The 22,877-nt window shown below is 42.7% G+C and overlaps 1 non-coding gene across 1 annotated transcript; it reads right to left on the reverse strand.

Annotated features, from left to right (window-relative positions):
• Window positions 1–22,304: 22,304 nt before the first annotated feature.
• On the reverse strand, window positions 22,305–22,411 carry LOC120687001. The gene has a single exon (XR_005680506.1). It is a non-coding gene; the product is annotated as a small nucleolar RNA R71 (small nucleolar RNA).
• Between the last annotated feature and the right edge of the window lie 466 nt (window positions 22,412–22,877).

A 22,877-nucleotide genomic window follows, 5' to 3' on the forward strand; every position in this document is an offset into this window, starting at 1 on the left:
AGAAACTGGTCGTTGGCACTTTGGACAGGGCTGACTTATCATATGCTAACCTGCTTACTATAAAGCTGAGCTTTGCTATGGTACCATGGACTACTATTACTACAAGAATAGATGTGGTAATGATAGAGCAACTTATGAGGAATTAGATATCCTGAAAAATTTAGGCGACGTAATTGAAAACATGGCGTATCATAAGAAAATTAGGCTACTGTTGGCATCAGAGGAACAACCAAAACAAAGTGTGCCAATTACACCCCTGAAATGATCGAGAGTTAATGTGAGTGATGATGATGAGGATGGTATGGACGAGGTGGAGGAGGAGGATGAGGATTTTGAACTTGATGCATACAAAGATTGGCTCATGGCCCAAAGCTCTGAAACAGGTAATACATATACACTGTCTCTGGTTCACTAAAGAATAACTCTGGAATAGTGAGGTTTACTAACTTACTTATTATCGTTCGTTACTTGCAGATCTACGAGATGATTCTAGGAAAGAAAGTATAAAAACATTCACTGAATGGTTAAGACACCAAGGCCATCTAAAAGAAATCAGTACTTATTTGTTCTTTTGCACTTCCAATTTCTAATGAAATTTGTCAATGTACTTAGTTCATCTGTTATCTAATTTTTTGGCAGTGTGTTATAAAGCATTCAAGAAGCGCCGCACAGAACCTAATGATGCAAATGGTAGCACTAACCCACCTCCGACAGAATGGCCACATCATGCTAGGAAAATAAAGAAGCTGAATGGTACATGATTAAAAACTAGTTACAGTCTTTATTCTTCAGTAGTTAACATAAGCTCTTATGTCTATATTATTAGATGGTGGCAAGAAAACTCGACGTAGTACCTTGAAAGGGATTGCTGCAGTGGCCAAGAGAGGGATGCATCAAAAACTAAAAATTGAATTTTCCGCAAAGCGGGGTGGTCCATGTGGAGAAAACAGGTGTACATTTGTGGACGAAGTGGTTATGTTTACAAGGAAAAGGGCTCCACTAATTGGAGTTAGACGGTGGAAAGATGTGAAAGAAAATATCAAGACTAGTATCGCACATGCAGTTATGGTATGTAAATGACACATGCATATTTATTCATTTATCTCATGCATATATAGTGGTAGACACTTCATGAGCTACCTATAAAAGGTTGCATTACAAATATCCATTTTCTTTCGTACATTCATGTTGGGATATCGAAGACACTGATGAAATGAAGCAAAAGATTTGGAAGATTGCACAACAACGCTACAAAGGATGGCGAGCCACTTTTAGTGCTACCTACAAGGCATTCAACAATTATGATGAGAGGATGAAAAATAGGCCTGAAGACTTAGACATTGTGGAGTGGCATTATTTGATCAAGTACTTTGGATCTAAGAAGTTCAAGGTACAACACTACTTTACAAACCTAATTACAGAATCATCAGTTCAAATTTACATTGATAAACATTACTTGTTTGCTAGGTGCAGTTAGTTTGCAGCCAGAACTCTTCAAATGGACAGAATTTGAAAACAAATCATCTGATGGGTTCCAAACCATACTCGCAGTGCAGTTGGGAAAATGTAAATACTTCTTACATTGTTTTGCACTTCCAATACATAAAACAAATAATATGATATTAAACTCATTTCATATTGTATTCATAGAGAGATAGAGAAACTGGTGCAAAGCCAAGTACTTTGCAACTCTTTAAGGTTACACACACACAACAAGGAATATGGTCTGGACACCTAGCAGAAAAAAATTTACGTGAGTAATTGTTCGATCGTAATCATGCTTCCACACTATATTTTATTATTTCTGTCAGAGAATTACATAAACTGCACCTTCCATTGTCTCTTTTCCTCAGTCTCAGACATCATGGAGACTGTCAACATCGGAATCCAATGAACAGGAAGAATCAACAAGTGTCGCAGCTGACCCCATTGAAGAAGACTAAGCTTTTCAGGAAACGTACCTAGAAACAACAGGAGCCAAATCTTCCTAGTCATGTGGCCATGGTTACATGTCGACTCGCAGTAACAAACAAATCCTTCAGGACAGACTTGAAGATCAGGCAAAAGAGATTCATCGACTTCAACAAATGATGGCACAGAAAGATGCTGAGAAGGAAGTAGAGAAGCAAGAGCTTGCAACAAAACTTAAATAGGAACTGATGCAGGAGATCAGAACAATGATGGCAAAAAATAATAATCTTCTGCCAACAGAAGAGGTAATGCATGAAATCAGATTGTACAATTTTCTTTGTAATGTCCTGAATTAACTAGCATCATGATACTGAGCAACTATAATTGCTTATGGTTGAGGTTTACTACTACACGACTGCTGCCAATCTCTTACTTGCCTAATTATTGCACACATGTAGGCTATCTCTGCATCGAACGATACGGCAGCAGATGAACATAGGAGCACTGAGGTAAACATTCCTGCTGCACCAACTGAGAATGGAGGTAGAAACGCTGAGGAAAACACTAGTAATGTTGAAACACCAGCACAGCCTCCAGAGCGCCATCTAACTAGGTACGTGATGAATTAGAACAATTCATATCACCATGCTTTGTGCATTCAGATAGAAGCAAAATTAATTATTGCCACATTACAATGCAGATTGGGCAACAAAGTCAAACCACAACAGAGAAAGAAAATGTTCCACCTCATAGTTTAAAGGAAACATCTAACATTTCTAAGAGTCTGTTCAACAATGATAAGAGTGCGAAAGCAGCAGCAGCTAGTAATAAGAAATACATTTCTCAACAGTAGCTGGTAGCTAAAACGAAATCAGGTAGAATAAGACAACAGTAGGTAAGGAACCGCCGTTTTGCTTTTGCAAACATGTACAGTCCATAACTTTGTCGTCTCACTATGAACCATGTTTCTCTTAAGCTGCAGGAGACTCAAGGTTAGACTAATCATTGCATGCTTCCAACATCTTTTGATGTGTGCATCAGCTTTGAGATCTGCAATTGCTGGGCCAATGGTTATGATCAATGGACAACTGATCTTAACTATGTTGTTTTAATATGTGCACTTGAGACTAGATGTTGCTTGATGTCGTAGACATTATTGGTTTTATGTCTACAAAGAAGTTTGCGTTCGAATACATTATGGGTTTGAGCCCTGCTTGTTTGTAATCTCTGGATTCTTATTTGATGCTTTGATTATTGGAATTGTGTTTTGTATCAATTTCTATTATATTTGGATTTGTTCTGATATTGGCATGATTCAAATGGGCATTGGGATTTCCTAAACAGAATATGGCAACAAATCGTATCGTTGACGGGATAGACTGTTGGAAATATGCCCTAGAGGCAATCATATTTCCTTGTATTCATGATTAATAAAGTGTTCCTTGAATATCCATGGATGACAACTTGTATTGATTAATGCTTATGTGAAGTATTTGTGAAACTCTTTACTTGTATAGATATTCTAAAATGTTCCTAGTCGGAGTTCATGTGAGGACACACATGAATATTAGACGAGCGCATGTATTAGTTGATTGACTATGTTTCACAAGTCATGGACATGGGGATGTCAAACTAATAATGTGGGTTCATGTGAGACATGAGACAGAACTGACCCAACACGAGATGATGATTTCTCATTACACAATATGTACGTTGTCTCCTAAGACCTGAGATCGTCGTATGTACTCAAGATGTAAACCAACTTACTTAGGAGCCATCAAACACTGCACTGTAACCGGGTAGTCATAAAGGTGGCTTTCGAGTCTGTCAAGAAGCATGCTGTGAGACATAGTCTGTCAAGATGGGATTTGCCCCTCTCTACAAGAGAGAGATATCTCTGGGCCCCTCGAGTGATTCGGATCAGAAAATGCATGGCTATGCTGGGGTTAAGAGTTAACCAAGGATTCTGAATCACAGGATCGAGAAAGAATGGTCGGCTTCAAGCTAGACCAAATATCGTGAGGCAAAGGGAACATCATGTATAAGATTGTGACGGCTCGACAGATATGATTCACGCGTGCTTAGGAGTTGACACGTCTTGCTAGAGACCGCTATCAACTATTGGCCAGTAGGAGTACTGGGCCATGTCTATTCACGCGTGAGCCCATAGGGTCACACACTTAAGGGCTAGAAGACTAATAAGGATGAGATCCAAATTAGACTGGGCTTAGATGCACTAATGGGCTTCAGTTGGCCCATTAGGGGATGCCCAAGGTGGGGCCCATGGGAGCCCACCTGGGGGCGCCTAAGGGGCTATAAATACAGGGGTTTTGGGGCGGGTACTATTCACTTGAACAGTACTGCCACTGCTACAGTAACTGCCCATCCATGTTCCTCCTCGTGCATTAAGCCCTAGTTGTACTTGCGGATCTAGCAATCCGGAGTGCGATGCTTCTTCCCGTACGTGTGGACTTCGTGGAGGTGCTGTGCTTGCTGCACAAGGACGAGCTGTTCGTGAGGTGGTTCACGCAACTGCACTGCCGGCTTCCATCTGCACAACACCGATGTGCTACAGAAGTTCCGCAATTGCGCGTCTAGTGGTAATCCCGTGATCTATAATTACAGTAATCCTGGTTTATGCGGTAGAAAATTTTGTTTTTGCTACCCCATATTCCTACAGCGGTATCAAGAGCCAGTGCTCTCTCGTTATAGATTCCAATATGTGCATATGGAGATATGCATAGTTTCGGATTGATCTATGACCTAGTTTCGTAAACTTGCTGCGAAGGTTGTGCAATGACATACTCCTGCCGGTCGGTTTTCCGCCATCGGAGATAAGTGATGCACATAAACCCGGTTGCAGTGGTTGGAGATCAATTGGATTGGTCGAATCGAAACTTAGGGCATAATCCATATGCATGAGATGTATAGGGTAGTAGATTGGATCTACTGCAAATTCTATTTTGTTACAAAAGTGTGTTTTACAGTAAAACAGTCATAACTTTTGCATACAAACTCGGATTGAGGCGAATTTTATATTGATTTGTATCTAGAGAAAAAGTTAGACTTGTTTTAGATCAAAATGTCTATTTTTGCGAAATTTAGATTTGCGAAATTCGGCCCAGAAGATAGAGTTTTCGGCGATTTAAGTTCGGACGTCGGAATCGCATAACTCTGTTTTACAGGTTTTGTGATCGGTATGGCCCCTATGTGTATGTGATGCATGTGTGTAATTGTTTCATGACCAGCGTGTCGTGATTATGACAATTCGACCGGAGCCATATGAATTGTTATATTTGATGTAATGACCTGCGTGCCAACCTGTGATGATCCAAGTCGTGAATGTAATTTTAATTACTAGTTATTAGGTGTAATAGCAAGCTCTAGTTCTTGGAGTTTTCATCACATGAAGGATGGTGCACATGTACATGGAGATGGAGATCAATATGGTGAACAAGTTCCATGAAGATGGGGATCTACATGGCGAATAAGTTTTATGGAGATGGAGATCACCATGAGAACAAGGGCCATACTGATTCACAATTATGTGCTTGCCGTTCTTAATGTTTTACAACTACATGCGTCATAGTAGAAGTAGAACGATCCCTCATTAATTTTGAGCAATCATGCCCTACCAACTAAACCTTGCACCGTCCTATGTCTTGTACGATTTGTGGTGGGTCTATGAAATTAGGGTGCCACTGATTTTCTTTGACTAGACAGGCTATATCGGATACATGCACGCATAAAGGATTGGTGAGCTTGACAAGGTCATCTTAACGGTTAAGGACCTTGGGGCATAAAGGTTGGGAGCGAGACATGGAGATGTCACCCAACAAACAAGAGTCATATGAGATATGATTAGCAAGAGTTGCTTACCTATCTACCTCGTCTTCTAGCGGTGATGCAAAAGCTCACTAGTGGACGTGTTAGTTGTGGGTCTTGAATCACTAAGAATCAACAGAGCGATATTGATTTTAGTGGGAGTAAATTCTATTAAATTGTTTAATGTTGTTTACTCCATCATGAATACTTTTGTCTTAGTATTTTGCATTTATTGGTTGTAGATCAATGGCTCAAAACCAACCTTTCGCTTTACGTTCCGTACTTGAGAGCAATAAATTGAATGAGACAAACTACGTGGATTGGATCCGCAACTTGAGAATTGTTCTCAAGGCAGCTAACAAGGAAGATGTTCTAGATAACCCACTGCCAGAGGAGCCTACTACAGATGCCCCTGCTGCTGTGAGGAATGCTTACAGGAGAGCGGTTGATAAAGACCATGAAGTGAGCTGTCTCATGCTAGCTTGCATGGAACCTGAGCTGCAGATGCAGTTTGAGAATAACCATGCGGTGCATGATATGATCGTGGCACTACGGGACATGTTCCAGACTTAGGCCAGGACTGAAAGGTTCAATGTGTCCAAGGCCTTTACTGAAACTAAGCTAGCAGAAGGAGCACCAGTAGGGCCGCATGTAATCAAGATGGTTGATTACACACAGAGGTTGGAGAAGCTGGGCTTCCCACTTGGCCAAGAGTTGGCCACTGACTTCATTCTTGCCTCTTTGCCTCCGAGCTATGGAAACTTCGTCTCGAACTACCATATGCACGGGGCTGAGAAGGGCTTGAATGAGCTATGCGGCATGCTCAAGACGGCAGAGAGTGACATCAAGAAAAGCACAAGTGGCGGCCATGTGATGACTGTCCAGAATAAGCCTACTTTCAAGAAGAAAGGTTATTCTTGGAAGAAGAAGAAGAAGGGCAAGGCTAAGGTTGCGAACCCCAAGACAAACCCTACACCCAAGGCTAAACCTAGACCAGCTGCAGACAAGGAGTGCTTTCATTGTCACCAGCCAGGACACTGGAAGAGGAACTGCAAGCTGTACCTAGCCACACTGAAGAATCGTTCTTCCACCTCAGGTACGCTTGTCGTTCATATTATAGAAATATTTCTCGCTGACTCTTATGTTAATTCTTGGGTATTTGATATCGGATCGGTTGCTCATATAGGCAATTCGATGCAGGGAATGACAAAGAGTAGAAGCGTTGAAAGAGGAGAAGTTGACTTCCGCGTCGGCAATAATGCAAGAGTTGCTGCTTTGGCCGTCGGGACGATGCAACTACACCTACCATCAGGATTTGTCTTAGAGCTAAATAATTGTTATTTTGTTCCTAGTTTGAGTCGAAACATTGTGTCTCCTTCATGTTTGATGAAGGATGGTTATTCTTTTGCGAGTGAAAACAATGGTTGTGTGATCTCTAAGAATAATATGTTTGTGGCTTTGGCGTCCATTAAGAATGGGCTATTTATTTTAAATCTTGATGATTCTCCTGTCTGTAATATAAGTGCTAAAAGGCCTCGACTAAATGATTTGAATCCTACCTACATGTGGCATTGTCGTCTTGGTCATATAAGCGAGAAACGCATGAAGAAGCTCCATGAGGATGGACTTTTAAGTTTGTTTATTTTTGAATCATACATGACATGCGAAGCTTGTTTGCTGGGCAAGATGACCAAGACGTCGTTCATAGGTTTTTCAGAGAGAGCATCGGATTTGCTGGAACTCATACATACTAATGTGTGTGGACCAATGAGCTCGACTGCTAGAGGAGGATTCCAATACTTCATTACTTTTACTGATGACTTAAGTAGATATGGCTATGTGTACTTGATGAGGCATAACTCTGAAACCTTTGAAAAGTTCAAGGAATTTTAGAATGAAGTAGAAAATCAATGTGGCAAGAAGATAAAGGCCCTGCGATCATATCGTGGGGGCGAATATCTGAGTCATGAATTTAGCGATCATTTGAAGAGTTGCAGAATTGTTCCACAACTTACGCAGCCTGGAACACCATAAAGGAACAGGGTTTCCGAGCGACGTAATCGAACTCTGTTGGACATGGTTCGATCAATGATGAGCCAATCGGACTTACCATTGTCATTTTGGGGTTACGCTCTAGAAACAGCAGCTTTCACACTAAACAGGATGCTATCAAAATCCGTAGACAAGACACCATATGAGATATGGATTGGCAAGACTCCCAGTTTGTCTTTTCTAAAGATTTGGGGTTGTGAAGCATTTGTCAAACGACTCCAGTCTGACAAGCTTGCACCCAAATCAGATAAATGCATATTCATGGGATACCCAAAGGAGACCTTAGGGTATTACTTCTACAATCGATCTGAGGGCAAAGTGTTTGTCGCTCGGAACGGAGTTTTCCTAGAGAAAGAATTTCTCAAAGGAGAGAAAAGTGAAAGAACAGTGCAACTCGAAGAAGTTCGAGATGAGCCAATAGGACAAGACTCTACAAGTGACATTAATGTAGCTGAAAAAGTTGAGATGCCTAAGGCAATAGAAGCATCTCCGCAACCACAAAAGTCAGCAAGGCTCCGCGCAGCACGGGAATTATTATTGCTAGACAATGATGAGCCTACGACATATGCAGAGGCGATGGCAGACCCTGACTCCGAGAGATGGCAAGATGCCATGAAATCCAAAATAGAATCTATGAAGGAAAATCAAGTTTGGAACTTGATAGACCTGCCTGATGGTGTGAGAACCATAGAGTGCTAATGGATCTATAAGAAGAAGAAAGATATGGATGGAAATTTTCACATCTATAAAGCTCGACTTGTCGCAAAAGGTTTTCGACAAGTTCAAGGAGTTGACTATGACGAGATTTTCTCACCCGTAGCGATGCTTAAATCTATTCGAATTATTCTAGCTATTGCTACATATTTTGATTATGAAATATGGCAGATGGATGTCAAAACATCTTTCCTTAATGGAAATCTGACCGAGGACGTGTATATGATGCAGCCCGAGGGTTTTGTCTATCCGACCAATGCTGGAAAGATATGCAAGCTTCAAAAATCCATTTATGGATTAAAGCAAGCATCTCGGAGTTGGAATATTCGTTTTGATGAAGTAGTCAAAGGGTTTGGCTTCATTAAAAACAAAGAAGAAGCTTGTGTTTACAAGAAGGAAAGTGGAAGCTATGTTGCATTTCTAATCCTGTATGTAGATGACATACTGCTGATTGGAAATAATATTCCTATGCTTGAGTCTGTAAAGACTTCACTGAAAAATAGTTTTTCGATGAATGATTTAGGAGAAGCAACATACATACTGGGCATCAAGATCTATAGAGATAGATCAAAGAGGCTTATAGGATTAAGCCAAGATACTTACATTGACAAAGTGTTGAAGCGGTTCAACATGGAAGAGGCAAAGAAAGGGTTCTTGCCTATGTCACATGGCATACATCTTAGCAAGACTCAGTGTCTTACGATGATTGATGAGAGAGAGCGCAAGAGCAAAGTTCCATATGCCTCAACAATTGGATCTATCATGTATGCAATGATAAGTACACGCCCAGATGTTTCTTATGCTCTAAGTGTTACGAGTAGGTACTAGTCAGATCCAGGTGAGAGTCACTGGACAGCTGTGAAAAACATCCTCAAGTACTTGAGAAGAACTAAGGATGTGTTTCTAGTCTATGGAGGTGAGGAGGAGCTCGTTGTAACTGGTTAAACTGATGCTAGCTTCCAAACCGACAAAGACAATTCAAAGTCTCAGTCTGGTTTCGTGTTCAAAGTAAATGGTGGTGCGGTTAGCTGGAAGAGTTCCAAGCAGGAGACGGTGGCCGATTCTACAACAGAAGCCGAGTACATTGCAGCTTTGGAAGATGCGAAGGAAGGTGTTTGGATAAGAAAGTTCCTTATTGAGCTTGGTGTGTTCCCTAATGCTTCTAGCCCGCTAGATCTCTACTGTGACAACAGTGGAGCTATTGCGCAAGCCAAGGAGCCAAGGAATCACCAGAAGAGCAAACACGTTATGCGGCAGTTTCATCTCATTCGAGAGTTCATCGATCGTGGTGAGATCAAGATATGCAAAATACACATGGACTTGAACATTTCAGATCCGTTGACAAAACCCCTTCCGCAGCCCAAGCATGAGAGACACACAATAGCAATGGGTATTAGATACATTCTAGATTGACTCTAGTGCAAACGGAAGACTATTGGAAATATGCCCTAGAGGCAATCATATTTCCTTGTATTCATGATTAATAAAGTGTTCCTTGAATATCCATGGATGACAACATGTATTGATTAATGCTTATGTGAAGTATTTGTGAAACTCTTTACTTGTATGGATATTCTAAAATGTTCCTAGTCGGAGTTTATGTGAGGACACACATGAATATTAGACTAGCACATGTATTAGTTGATTGACTACGTTTCACAAGTCATGGACATGGGGATGTCAAACTAATAATGTGGGTTCATGTGAGACATGAGACAGAACTGACCCAACACGAGATGATGATTTCTCATTACACAATATGTACACTGTGTCCTAAGACCTGAGATCGTCGTATGTACTCAAGATGTGAACCAACATACTTAGGAGCCATCAAACGCTGCACCGTAACAGGGTAGTCATAATGGTGGCTTTCGGGTCTGTCAAGAAGCATACTATGAGACATAGTCTGTCAAGATGGGATTTGCCCCTCTCTACAAGAGAGAGATATCTCTGGGCCCCTCGAGTGATTCGGATCAGGAAATGCATGGCCATGCTGGGGTTAAGAGTTAACCAAGGATTCCAAATCATAGGATCGAGAAAGAGTGGTCGGCTTCAAGCTAGACCAAATATTGTGAGTCAAAAAGAACAGCATGTATAAGATTATGACGGCTCGACAGATATGATTCGCGTGTGCTTAGGAGTTGACACGTCTTGCTAGAGACCGCTATCAACTATTGGCCAGTAGGAGTACTGGGCCATGTCTATTCACGCGTGAGCCTATAGGGTCACACACTTAAGGGCTAGAAGCCTAATGAGGATGAGATCCAAATTAGACTGGGCTTAGATGCACTATTAGGCTTCAGTTGGCCCATTAGGGGATGCCCAAGGTGGGCTCATGGGAGCCTATCTAGGGGGCGCCTAAGGGGCTATAAATACAGGGGTTTGGGGGCGGGTACTGTTCACATCCATGTTTTGTACTGCCACTGCTACAGTACTGCCACTGCTACAGTAACTGCCCATCCATGTTCCTCCTCGTGCATCAAGCCCTAGTTGTTCTCGCGGATCTAGCAATCCGGAGTGCGATGCTTCTTTCCGTACGTGTGGACTTCTTGGAAGTGGTGCGCTTGCTGCACAAGGACGAGTCGTTCGTGAGGTGGTTCACGCAACTGCACTACCGGCTTCCATCTGCACAACACCGACGCGCTACAGAAGTTCCACAACTGCGCATCTAGTGGTAATCCCGTGTTCTATAACTACAGTAATCCTGGTTTATGCGGTAGAAAATTTTGTTTTTGCTACCCCATATTCCTACATAGACACCAAATAAAATGCGACGACTCAAACTGCCGTTGGGGTATCTTATAACGACATAGCGACGCCTCGTACTGTTGTTGGGACATCCTATAAGTATATAGCGACGACTTCAAGTGACATTGTGATATCCTTCAAGGATATAGCAATAGCTGCAACTGGCGTTGTGATAACCTACAAGGATATAGCAACAGTTGCATCTGGCGCTGTGATATCTTCTAATGGTATAGCGACAGCTGCAACTGGCGTTGTGATATCCTCTATGGATGGAGCGACGACACGTCCTGGCGTTGTTATATCCTCTAACGGTATAGCGACGCCAATAACTGGCATTGTGATAACCTCTACGGATATAGCGACGACACGTCCTGGCGTTGTGATATCCTCTAAGGGTATAGATGATGGAGACGCGGCCCAATCTTCCGAGAGGTAGGGTAAATTCGATTGGTGGAGTATGTGATGTTGGCGATCTGGCTTCTAATCAAACACGATTTGAAGTCCCGCAACTGTTACACTGCTGCTCCATTGGTTATCAACCAAGCACGACTTGATTGACCTCGCCGAGAAGGCTTTTCCTGCAAACGAATCGAAGAACACAAGCAAGAAGGTAGAAACACACAATCTGAAATTGCAAATATAAATGAAGCAAGGATAAATATGGGGTTCAAGAACTCAGTTCCAAAGGACTAATTGACACAGTGGAGGCGATCAAGAACGGAGGCCTTGGATCATAGTAAAAGGACTTGTCACCACAGTTACAATGAATCTATCTCAGTTTCACAATGGAAAACTAGATCTAAACAAAACCCAAACCCTAATGTGGCGACGGCTACTGATTATATGAGGGTTGGGGCATGCATAACCCCCTAGCCACATCCATCATGGTCCCCAACACGATACACGGGCCAACAGCCCAAAAGATGGTGTCACGGCATCGTGATAGATTCTAGACATTCACTTGTTTTGACGATTCCCGTCGACTCCGAATGAATTTTGGCCTCAAACTGGTGCCATTGTAAGCTCCTTGACATTATCTTTCCATCCATATAAAGAGCATCCAAAACAAACTCCGTATGCGGCATTGCTGGTCCCCCACGCCTCCAAACTCCTCCCCAACATCCTCATCATCATCTCCATGGTTTCTAACAATAATTATATCATTAGTTAGTAATTTATTCTCAAATCCAGATGACAAATTTATTTGGAACGAGCTCACCTTATAATCAATGGTCGTATCCGAAGGTGTCGTGCCCTCATCATCCTCCCCTTCTTGAATGAAAAGCCGTCCTCGGCGCCGATTGTACTCAAAACTGATCCTGTAGGCTCCTTGATCCGAATCCACATGAGCTTTGTCATTACTATCCTGCAAAAGATTAGTACTAACAAAAGGCAGCATAGGAATAGATGGCATATGAATATCAATATTATCGGATCCACTTAGTTGATTACAATCTTGAACAACAAAAGAAGAATTCAGATTTGCACAAATGTAAACTTGATATATCAAATATTGTCCTTTGTTGTTATATTTGCCAATAACATGATATGTATGTCTAGACAACCATGGCAAATCAGCACATATAAAGAGTTTCTCCTTTAAATTACTTAGATTACACAAAACATCAAATTCAATGTAACCCAAGGTATGTAAAGAAAACAACAATTTCATCTCATCTGTATCACTAGCAACATGAATCACATTTGTAAATTCAGCAAAAGTGTGTGGTTCAGTGCTCTTATGTTCATGACCAGGTAAGTCATCTTTATCACAGAGAATATGAAGCAAATCATCTTGTGACAAAGGTAAATCAAGAGTTGGTTCCACTAATAGTTGCTCTGTCATAGCATGATTGGCGGAAAAATTCAGCACATCAAGAGAATTCTCACCTTCCGTGAGTGTTGCAGCGGTAGTAATAGGTGCATTGTGAAGTGATGGTTCTTAACTTGCACATGAGGATATGAGCTCCTCATTTTCTTCCATGTCGTGCTTGACCTCTTGCTTTTGATCAGCATCCTGCAAAAGGTTAGGCGTAGCAAGAGAAACAATAATGGACTGATCCTCTATGTTTTGCACCTCATCATATGAATTCAAAGCAGGAGGTGGATTAACAAAGGTTTCATGCATAAGAAGTTTCATATCTATCCAAGTTTGGGGTTTATCTGAAGAACTTAAAGAATCCCACCAAACTAAAGCTGAGTGTCGCAAAACACTAGCTGCATTTTTTACCTTCCTCATTGGACACATGCAACGAGTTGCAAATATGTTATCTATAGTAATTTCCCACTCCAAGTACGCATCAGCACCCACACCATCATATGTTGGTGGATATAAAGAACCTGTCATTGTTTGAAGACAACGAAAGACAACACAAAAGTATTATCCCTATCAACTAGCATCTACTGGTTGGTGGTGAAAGTGGAATGCAACATCTCAAGCACCTTACCACCGTCTTGCAAGTGTTCTTACCAAAGCTAACAGGCGGCACAATCAGTTGTCAAGTTTGGGTGTAACAGTTGCAAGATGAACCTGTGCTGATAGAAGTATATGTGTAGCTTTGGGTAGGCACAACATAGTAGCAAGAAATAGCAATTATTCAATTCAAAATTGCAAGACTGAAAAGTAGTCCCAAGATTGTCTATGTCACCGGCCTAAACCTATCCTGGACCTAGTTCAAGCAAACAACAATACAACTCACCACAAGACCACAAAAGGATGCAAGCACTTCTAAATTTTTTTTCTTTGCTGCCTTTACTTTCTTTGTTTTTTTCTTGTTGGTGCGGCTTTTTATTTTATTTTTTTAGCACCTCTTTGCCTTTTTCTTTTTTTTCAGAACTGAAGCAATCAAATATGGTGTGCAACAATCACATGCACCAGCGAACTAAAAACCAGAGTTGACACTAAAGACCACGAACAAGATCTAGACACGACAAACACAACGATACAACAAGGGACAAAAATTCAGCAAAGCAAACTGAACTAAAAAATTGTGGGGCACAAAGGGGTTATAGGACAGTGGGAAAAAATTTAGGGCTTTTTGTGGACTATGGGTGATGAAAAAAAAACTAATCTAAAGGAGGAAAAACACGATAATACCTCACGGACAACCTGGAATCCTGATATCACTTGATGGAGACGCGGCCCGATCTACCGAGAGGTAGGGTAAATTCGAATGGTAGAGTATGTGACGTTGGTGATCCGGCTTCTAATCAAACACGATTTGAAGTCCCGCAACCGTTACACCGCTGCTCTGTTGGTTATCAACCAAGCACAACTTGACTGACCTCGCCGAGAAGGCTTTTCCTGCAAACGAATCGAAGAACACAAGCAAGAAAGTAGAAACACGCTATCTGAAATTGCAAATATAAATGAAGCAAGGATAAATATGGGGTTCAAGAACTCAGTTCCAAATGACTAATCAACACAGTGGAGGAGATCAAGAACGGATGCCTTGGATCACAGTAAAAGGACTAGATCTAAACTAGATCTAAAACCGGTTACAATGAATCTATCTCAGTTTCTCAATGGAAAACTAGATCTAAACAAAACCCAAACCCTAATATGGCGGCGGCTAATGATTATATGAAGGTTGGGGAGTGCATAACCCCCTAGCCACGTCCATCATGGACCCCAACACGATACACGGGCCAATAGCCCAAAAGATGGTGTCACAGCATTGTGACAGATTCTGGACGTTTACTTGTTTTGACGATTCCAGCCGACTCCGAATGAATTTTGGCCTCAAACCGGTTCCATTGGAAGCTCCTTGAAATTATCTTTCCATCCATATAAAGAGCATCCAAAACGAACTCTGTATGTCACCTGGGTGTTGATTTTGGTGCGGGCTGCTCCTGGACACCGAAGCAGACTCGAACTCGACTTGGATTGGGCCTCCAACTCGGCTTGGCTGCCCTTGCTGGTCTACCATGGCTCCAAACTCCTCCCCAACATCCTCGTCATCATCTCCATGGTTTATAAAAATAATTGTATCATTAGGTAGTAATTTATTCTCAAATCCAGATGACAAATTTATTTGGAACGAGCTCACCTTATAATCAATGGTCGTATCCGAAGGTGTCATGCCCTCATCAATAGTGACACTAATAACTGGCATTGTGATAACCTCTACGGATATAACGATGACACGTGTTGGCGTTGTGATAACCTCTATGGATATACCAAAGACTCTTCTTGGCGTTGTGATATATTCTAAGGATATAGCGACGACAAGTCCTGGCGTTGGTATATCCTCCAAGTGTATAGCGATGACTTCAATTGGCGTTGTGACATCCTCTTAGGATATAGCCACGGGTGACAAATCATTGCTATCTATTACAAGGATATTGCAACACCATAAGAGTTATTGCCGCACCTGGATATCGTTGCAATATATGCTATTGCAGTCGAAATTTTCCATTGCACTAGTGCGTGATTGCATCTAACCTACGTGGTTGCAAAATCAACTATAGCAACCCTCGCACTGGTTAGCGCGACGACCAAGGTCGTTGCTTCAACAACATATTGCCATGCCGACCGTCGTTGCAACAAACCTGCATTATCCCAACTGAAAACAATGCAATGAGATAGCCTATTGCCACCCAGGTATATGCGATGCCCAGATTCTTTTCCCAACGACCCTAAATTTGTTGCATTTCTTTGATATTGCAACAAAAATGGGCTTATTACGACGATTTTGGGGCGTCACGCAACGTGCATTTCTGGTAGTGACCGATCAAACCGGTCGCACCAACCGGTCAGACCGGTTGGAGCAGAGACGCCGCAAAAACCTAGATCCACGAGCTCGGGAGGGACCCCGTCAGAGCTAATGGAGTTAGGGTTGCCCTAAGATCGGCAAGCCACTCAGGACGCCTTCAAATGCTATAGAGACAAAGGAAGAACAGCATGGGGTTGGAAAAGCTAGGGTTTGGAGATAAAGTAAAGGATAAATGTGTTGATTCAATTGGGATGCCCTCAATCGGCCATGGCCCTTCATATATATAGGGTGGGGAGGTCTGTACCCATTAGGAGTCGAAACCCTAACAAATCCCGTGTCAAAATACAATCCCTAACTCGAATTGGGCATTTCGGACTGGTCTCTGGACCGGTCTGACCGCCTTGGACGTTCTATATATGCATTTCGATTGTCTCGACGAGATATATGCAATGGTGCTGTTCAATTGGCATTTTGACATTGTTACACAGATTGGTCTGACCGATTTACATGATCGGTCTGACCAGTTCGCCCAGATTGTCTAGCAAACTCGGTATTTGCCAATTTTGGGTGTCAACATATGCCCCCATGTTTCATGGTAAAGCTTGCGTACCATGAAACATCTCTCAAAGCCCAAAATTGCACTGAAACAATAAGAAGCGCCTGCGCCAATCATGTCTTGCTTTCAAGAGCGATATTGTATATCGGTCATGTCATTTGATTCTGCTCAATATCCTTACTTCAATTCTACTTCATGTCGAGCCAAGCCTGAGTACATATTACCTCAGCTATGAATTCTTGAAATACCAATTGAAAATTATTCTCACACTTGTAAGCTGTTGTGGATGCATAAAATGACCGAATTGCTATAAAGTCAATCGGTCACCGCAATATCTTGATTGGATGATGGCCAGATTACTCTTGAACCCTTCTTTGTTTACACCTTGTCTTCCAATATCTCTTGGATTATGCAAATGTCCAACAACAAGCTTTTTAACTACTAACCTCGGTCTCAAAAAGTTATGAAACCTCAATAGCCGAAGTAGTAGCCCAACCGGTCAGATTAGTGTCAATGGCATTTAGACTGGTTTGTTCATGATGTGCCCCCTTGCATTACTGAACATCATTCTTGAGCATGAAATATCTTTTGAACATGATGACCTGATGCTCATTGTTTTAAAGTACCTCTACCTTTTTTCCTTACTGACAGTTTGCTAACCTTCTACCTCAAATTGAAAAACTTCTAATTCAGCTTTATTTGCTAATATTAAATTTTTGAATCAGTTCAAGACTTTAAAACAAAACATAATCAAAGCCTTGAGAACCCTTTGCAAACTGATCTATTGAATAGAAACTTCATGAGGTAAATTACCATTTGTCATTTTTCTGCCCCCCGAGCACTGAAGTCTCGTTGAGCTCCATGTTGCTGCATTCTTGGAGTAGCCTCATGATCCACTAGCTCCACATCATCTTATACTAAAGGTGCCAGTGGTGTTTCTTCATTGCAAGGAGCCGACAGGCATTTCTGATTGGGCTTTCGGCTCAACTACAGCTGAACCGGTCTGACCAGTTGGTCAGGGCGGTCAGACTGGTCGGATATACTTGTCAGACCGGTCGGGAAGGGCGGTCCGACCGGTCCTGCCGGCTGGTCAGCTGACTTGACCCGCCACACCTTGCTCTGAGGGATGATGGGCCTGCACTTGTTAAATTGCCCAGCCTTCAATTTTTCGGCCTCATGCCCCTTCTTCTCTTGACATCGCAGGTGCTGCAACTTCATCTATTGAGTATGAGTCAACCCAGATGGACACCATCTTGGTTGAAAGTACTTCGATGTTGTAATGTTGCTACTGCTGGCCTCATGTTCATCAGCCATGATGGACCTCTGGAAAGAAGTATCGACCAATTTACCAAGAACTAACGGTCTTGTGCTCACCTCATTGACAGCCACCTTGATGTTGCTGATCTGCACAACAACAACGGCTTTGACCTTCTCTGAATCAACAGTGGATTGTACTTCTTCTTTCTTCTCCTTGACACGGTACACCTGTCTTGGAGAATGAAACTGACCTGATCCCTTATGGGACCGGTCTAACCGGTTCTGGACCGATCTGACTGGTGTAGGCTTTTGCCTTGGACCTGATTGGTGAGAGCCCAATCGGTCATGCACCGGTTGCGATAACCTGTCAGACATAGGTCTTCTGAAGTTTCCTCCCCTCGGTGAGATTGTGGATGCGGCATCGGATACTATTGCATCCAAATCCCTTCATATTCCAACATTGGGCAAGAAGAATCTGATATCGGCAACACTCATGTCATAGTAAGACACACCTTCTGAGGAGGGAACAAGGTGGTGACATCACCTCTGCGCTTGCTGATTTCTCCTCTAGGTGATGTAGGTTCGCCTTGATGCAGATGTGCCCTTGGTGTCTTTTTTAACGACCGATCTTATGGAACGACCTTTGCATACTTGTTAAGCAACTGATCAAAGGTGAGCTTCTGCTTCACAACTCCTTCTTGTACCATTGATTCATTCACCTTCCAAATACCCACCTCCGAGCGCTTTGGCTTGAATATTTTGGGTCTGCCTTGGGGATGACCGGTCTGACCAGTAGAAGAGGCCGGTCTGACTGGTCGTGCCTGAGTAACAGACCGACTCGAGTTCTGCGAGGAACTTGCTTGCCCCCCGGGTCTTGAAGCTTGCAAAGTAATTTTCAATGACTCCTTGCTATCTGGAGTCTTTTCTAGCACCACTTCCCTAGCTAGAATCTTGTCATTAACATTCTTCGGCCTTTCTTCACCAATGATCACATTCTTTCCTTTAGCTCATGCGTCTTGCTCCGGTCGAATGAGTACCTTAACATTTTTCAGATCAATGGTGTGAAGAGGGAACAATGCCTTGTCAACTTTCATCTCATGCAAAGCCAATCATCCTTCATTAATGGCCGATTGTATTTGTCGATGAAAAATATTGTAATTATTGGTTGCATGAGAAAAAGAATTATGCTACTAGCAATATGCACGCCGCTTTAACTCCTCAAGCGGTAGTATGGCATGAGACAATTTGATGTTTCTGTTTCTAAACAATTCATCAAATATGCAAACACACTTAGAAACATCAAAAGTAAAACGAGCTTCTTCTTGCCGATTCTTTTGAATCGGCTTAAGTAATGAACAAGAATAAGGTATAGCCTCAGAGGACCATACAAGCTCAGCAACATAAACTTCCTTTTCCCATTGTCTGAATTATCGGATTCACAATCAACATATGTGTTGGACTGATGGGTTTCACAAGTTTCTTTGGCATTTTTAAATTTGCACTCTTGGACCAAAGCTCTAATTTGAAGTTGACTAATATAAGGATAATCATAACCTTCGAGCTTTTCTTTAAAATGAGAACACAAACCACCAAGAGCCAAACCAGCCAAATCCCTTTCAGAAATTGACAAATTAAAACCTCAGTTTTTTACATCTTTAAATCTTCTAAAGTATCATGGATGGACTCATCTCTACCCTGTTTAACTGATGTTAAATCTGTCAATTTCGCTTCATTGACTCCACTGTAAAAATGATCATACAATTTTTGTTCTAATTCGTTCCAAGAGTGGACCGAATTTGGAGGCAATGAAGAAAACCAAGAGAAAGAAGTTCCAGTCAAAGACAAAGAAAACAAACGAACATGCAAAGCATTGCAAGAACGAGCTTCTCCAAGTTGGGCCATGTGTTGACTAATGTTTTCCCAAGTTGTTCAATTATCATTACTGTTGAATTTTATAAAATCAGGAACACACCAGCCAACTGGATAAAAAACCAATTCAAAGTCATTGGGATATGGTTTTTTATGTGAACGAGATCTACCCATATCCACTCCGAGTTTGGCTTTAAATATATTAGCCAGATCTTCTTTTAGTTTAGTAAGATCGGCTTCGTAATGTCTACTTGTAGATGCACGTGCGTTAGAAGCTAGACGACGTGTGAGAGGATCAGTTTGTGCCATCGTCTATGCAGAACTAACAGATGCACGTCTTAATGAATCATTATGCACATCATCCAGAATCGGCCCATGATGGACACCCAATCCTCGTGGAAAAATAGGCGGCACACTGTTGACGGTCCTTAAGTGCAAAATTTGATCATCAACTATACTCACAAAAGAAGGAAAACCATACCTCTTACTTGCATATTTGTATCACTAATCTAGCTCCATAGTTGTTTTGGAGAATTTATCATTTCAGGAGTGCAAGTCCGGAATAAGAAGAAAACACGAAGAATACACAGGAGAAACCATAGAAGATCGCGTCCTATGTTACACATCCAAAAGAGGCCCACATGACGGAGCAAACCGACCAACCAAGCCCCAGCACTGACATATCAGTGAAGGGGACCCACCTAGCAGTGACCCACGCGAAGGCGGTGGCCAGAGACGGCGAGGTGGGCCCGGCTGACCCGATGGGTCGGCCGAACCTGGACCACCTCCCGTCAAGGTGCATTTTGGCGTGAAGATTGCTCTGATACTCTAGACATCGGTTTTGGATGTTTCCATGTATTGCGATGGCGGGAACCGACTGCAAACACTATATAAGGGGCCTCCCACCACTCTCTCTAACACACACCACTTGGAAGCCTCTCTCTCACACCCTCTTGTGACTTGTACTCTTTAAGGTAGTGGAGCTAGGCTAGTTCTTCATCTCCTTAGCGAATCCAGTCGTCTCAGGGTCGGCGAGCAATCCTCGGCCTTCGGTATGGCTTTGTATTCCCACTATCGTTATGCTATTCATTCAGATTTCGTTCATGGTTATCTCGCTATGTTCATAGCTTGCTTTGGCATGGTCAGTTCTTCATCAAGGTATATTAGTTGCTTGTTTAGACCAGATGATCTGGGTAAGGATATCGGTTCGTTGTGCTTTCGGGCTTGCCTTAGCATCTTACCTGTCCATCCAAAGGGTGGGGGACACAGGGGTGCTGAGGTAGTGACCTCATACGCAGGCATGGTGCCCGGTTATGCGGGATCCCTCGGATATGACGGTGCTCCACGGTTTGACTGGGGTAGACCGCGGGTGGTGACAGCCTCGTCGGTTTGCCGTGAAACTGTTTTGCGGTTAGCGTACTCCCCGACGTTTGGGTATCATGTAGGAGTTCTTGCAAAGATGAAACGGGACTGGATGTTCTCCAGTGCGGGTCATTCTCCCCGATGTCCGTAATTTCCCCGCACCTGCAGCTCTAAGCATGTGACTAACATAACCCTTGGTTACATGAATAGTATACTAGGATCTTTGTTTGCCTATGCTCCCGCTAACCTTAGGTGTATTCGTTTATTCCTTATTCATGAGAGTTGGCTGATCTGTTTGTGTCACATTACCCTCAATTATCATTTATCATGACTTACCCCTTTATAATCAGCAGTCTGCACCTTATCTCAAACTATCATGGTTATGTATCTGGTGAACACCTTTACACACCACGCCATCCCTTGGGAAATATAAATAACGATACTCTAAATACTTTCGGGTGAAATGCTACAATGGTATATTTGTGCCCTTGCGGATCCTACTATAATCATTAAGACATATCGTACGGTGTTTCATGGCGTCATTGCTATGAACCTAATCCGTTCATGGTGATTGTGCTATGGAACGCCCACCGGCATTTCTAGCACCGTTGCTAGGGATTAACCCCTCCTAGTAGTGACATTAAGAAATGCCAACAAGCATTTCTGGCGCCGTTGTCGGGGATGGCACTGGTGTAAAGGTTTTACTAATGCATAAACATGGTAATGTGAATAAGAGGTGGCTACTGATTATACAGGGTAATGTGCTTTTTGTTTTCTTCTGATTGGATGAAAACAGGGTAGTGTATGACTGGTTTCGCCTTACTGACCAACTTCGTTGAAAATCCCGAGATGGTCGTGAGAAGGGTCTGACCTCGCGTTGTTCCTCCTCAGCTCTTGCTGTCGACAAGCGAACCAGCTCTTCAAGCACCATCAACGACAACCAAACCCACGACTTTTCCGTCCCCTCAGCCGCTAATGTGGTGACTGGACCCAATGTTGATGTTGGGGACGTGAAGTTCGAGCTGAAGTCTAGCCCAATCAACATGGTGCGGGCTAGCCCATTTTGTGGAAAGCCAAACGAGGACGGCAACGCCCACCTCCAAAACTTTCTGGAGCTCTGCAAGACCGTAACCATACGGGGCATTACAGATGATGCTATCAGACTCCGTCTGTTTCCTTTGTCCCTCTTGGGGAAGGAAAAATAGTGGTTTTACCAGAACAAGGAAGCCGTCAGCACGTGGGACAAATGTTCCACGGCGTTCCTTGCCAAGTTCTTCACGCTGGGCAAAACGACTGCCCTACGCGGAAGGATTTCAAGTTTCCAGCAGACAAGGATGGAATCCATCCCGGAAGCTTGGGAGAGACTCCAAGAGTACATACTCGCCTGTCCTCATCATGGGATGGACGAGTGGCTCGTGCTTCAAAGCTTCTATAATGGGCTAACGATAACATCCAGAGCCCATTTTGACGCTGCTGCTAGAGGAGCCTATCTGGACCTCACAATTGCCAAGAGTACGGCCTTAATTGAAAACATGGTCTCCAATCAGTGCTAGAATGAGGAGCGTTCCTAGCCCAGAACCAAAGGCGGAATGCATACTATCAAAGAGACGGATATGCTCGTCGCCAAGATGGATCTCCTACTAAAACACCTACACGAAAGGGCGGAATTCAAGAAGCACAGGAACAACTATGCCCAAGCCATGAACTCGCATTTAGAAAGCGAAGTTTGCGGTGACAATGGACACTCGGGGAATGACTGCCCCAAAACCCATGAAGATGCAGCCTACGTGAACAACAGTAACGGGTTCCGTCCATAAGGAGCCCAAGGGTGGGGCCAAGCATGCTCACGCTAAGCTAAAATTAATGAA

The sequence above is a fragment of the Panicum virgatum genome, chromosome 8N (assembly GCF_016808335.1).
Source record: "Panicum virgatum strain AP13 chromosome 8N, P.virgatum_v5, whole genome shotgun sequence".
In the NCBI taxonomy this organism is placed as follows: Eukaryota; Viridiplantae; Streptophyta; class Magnoliopsida; order Poales; family Poaceae; genus Panicum; species Panicum virgatum.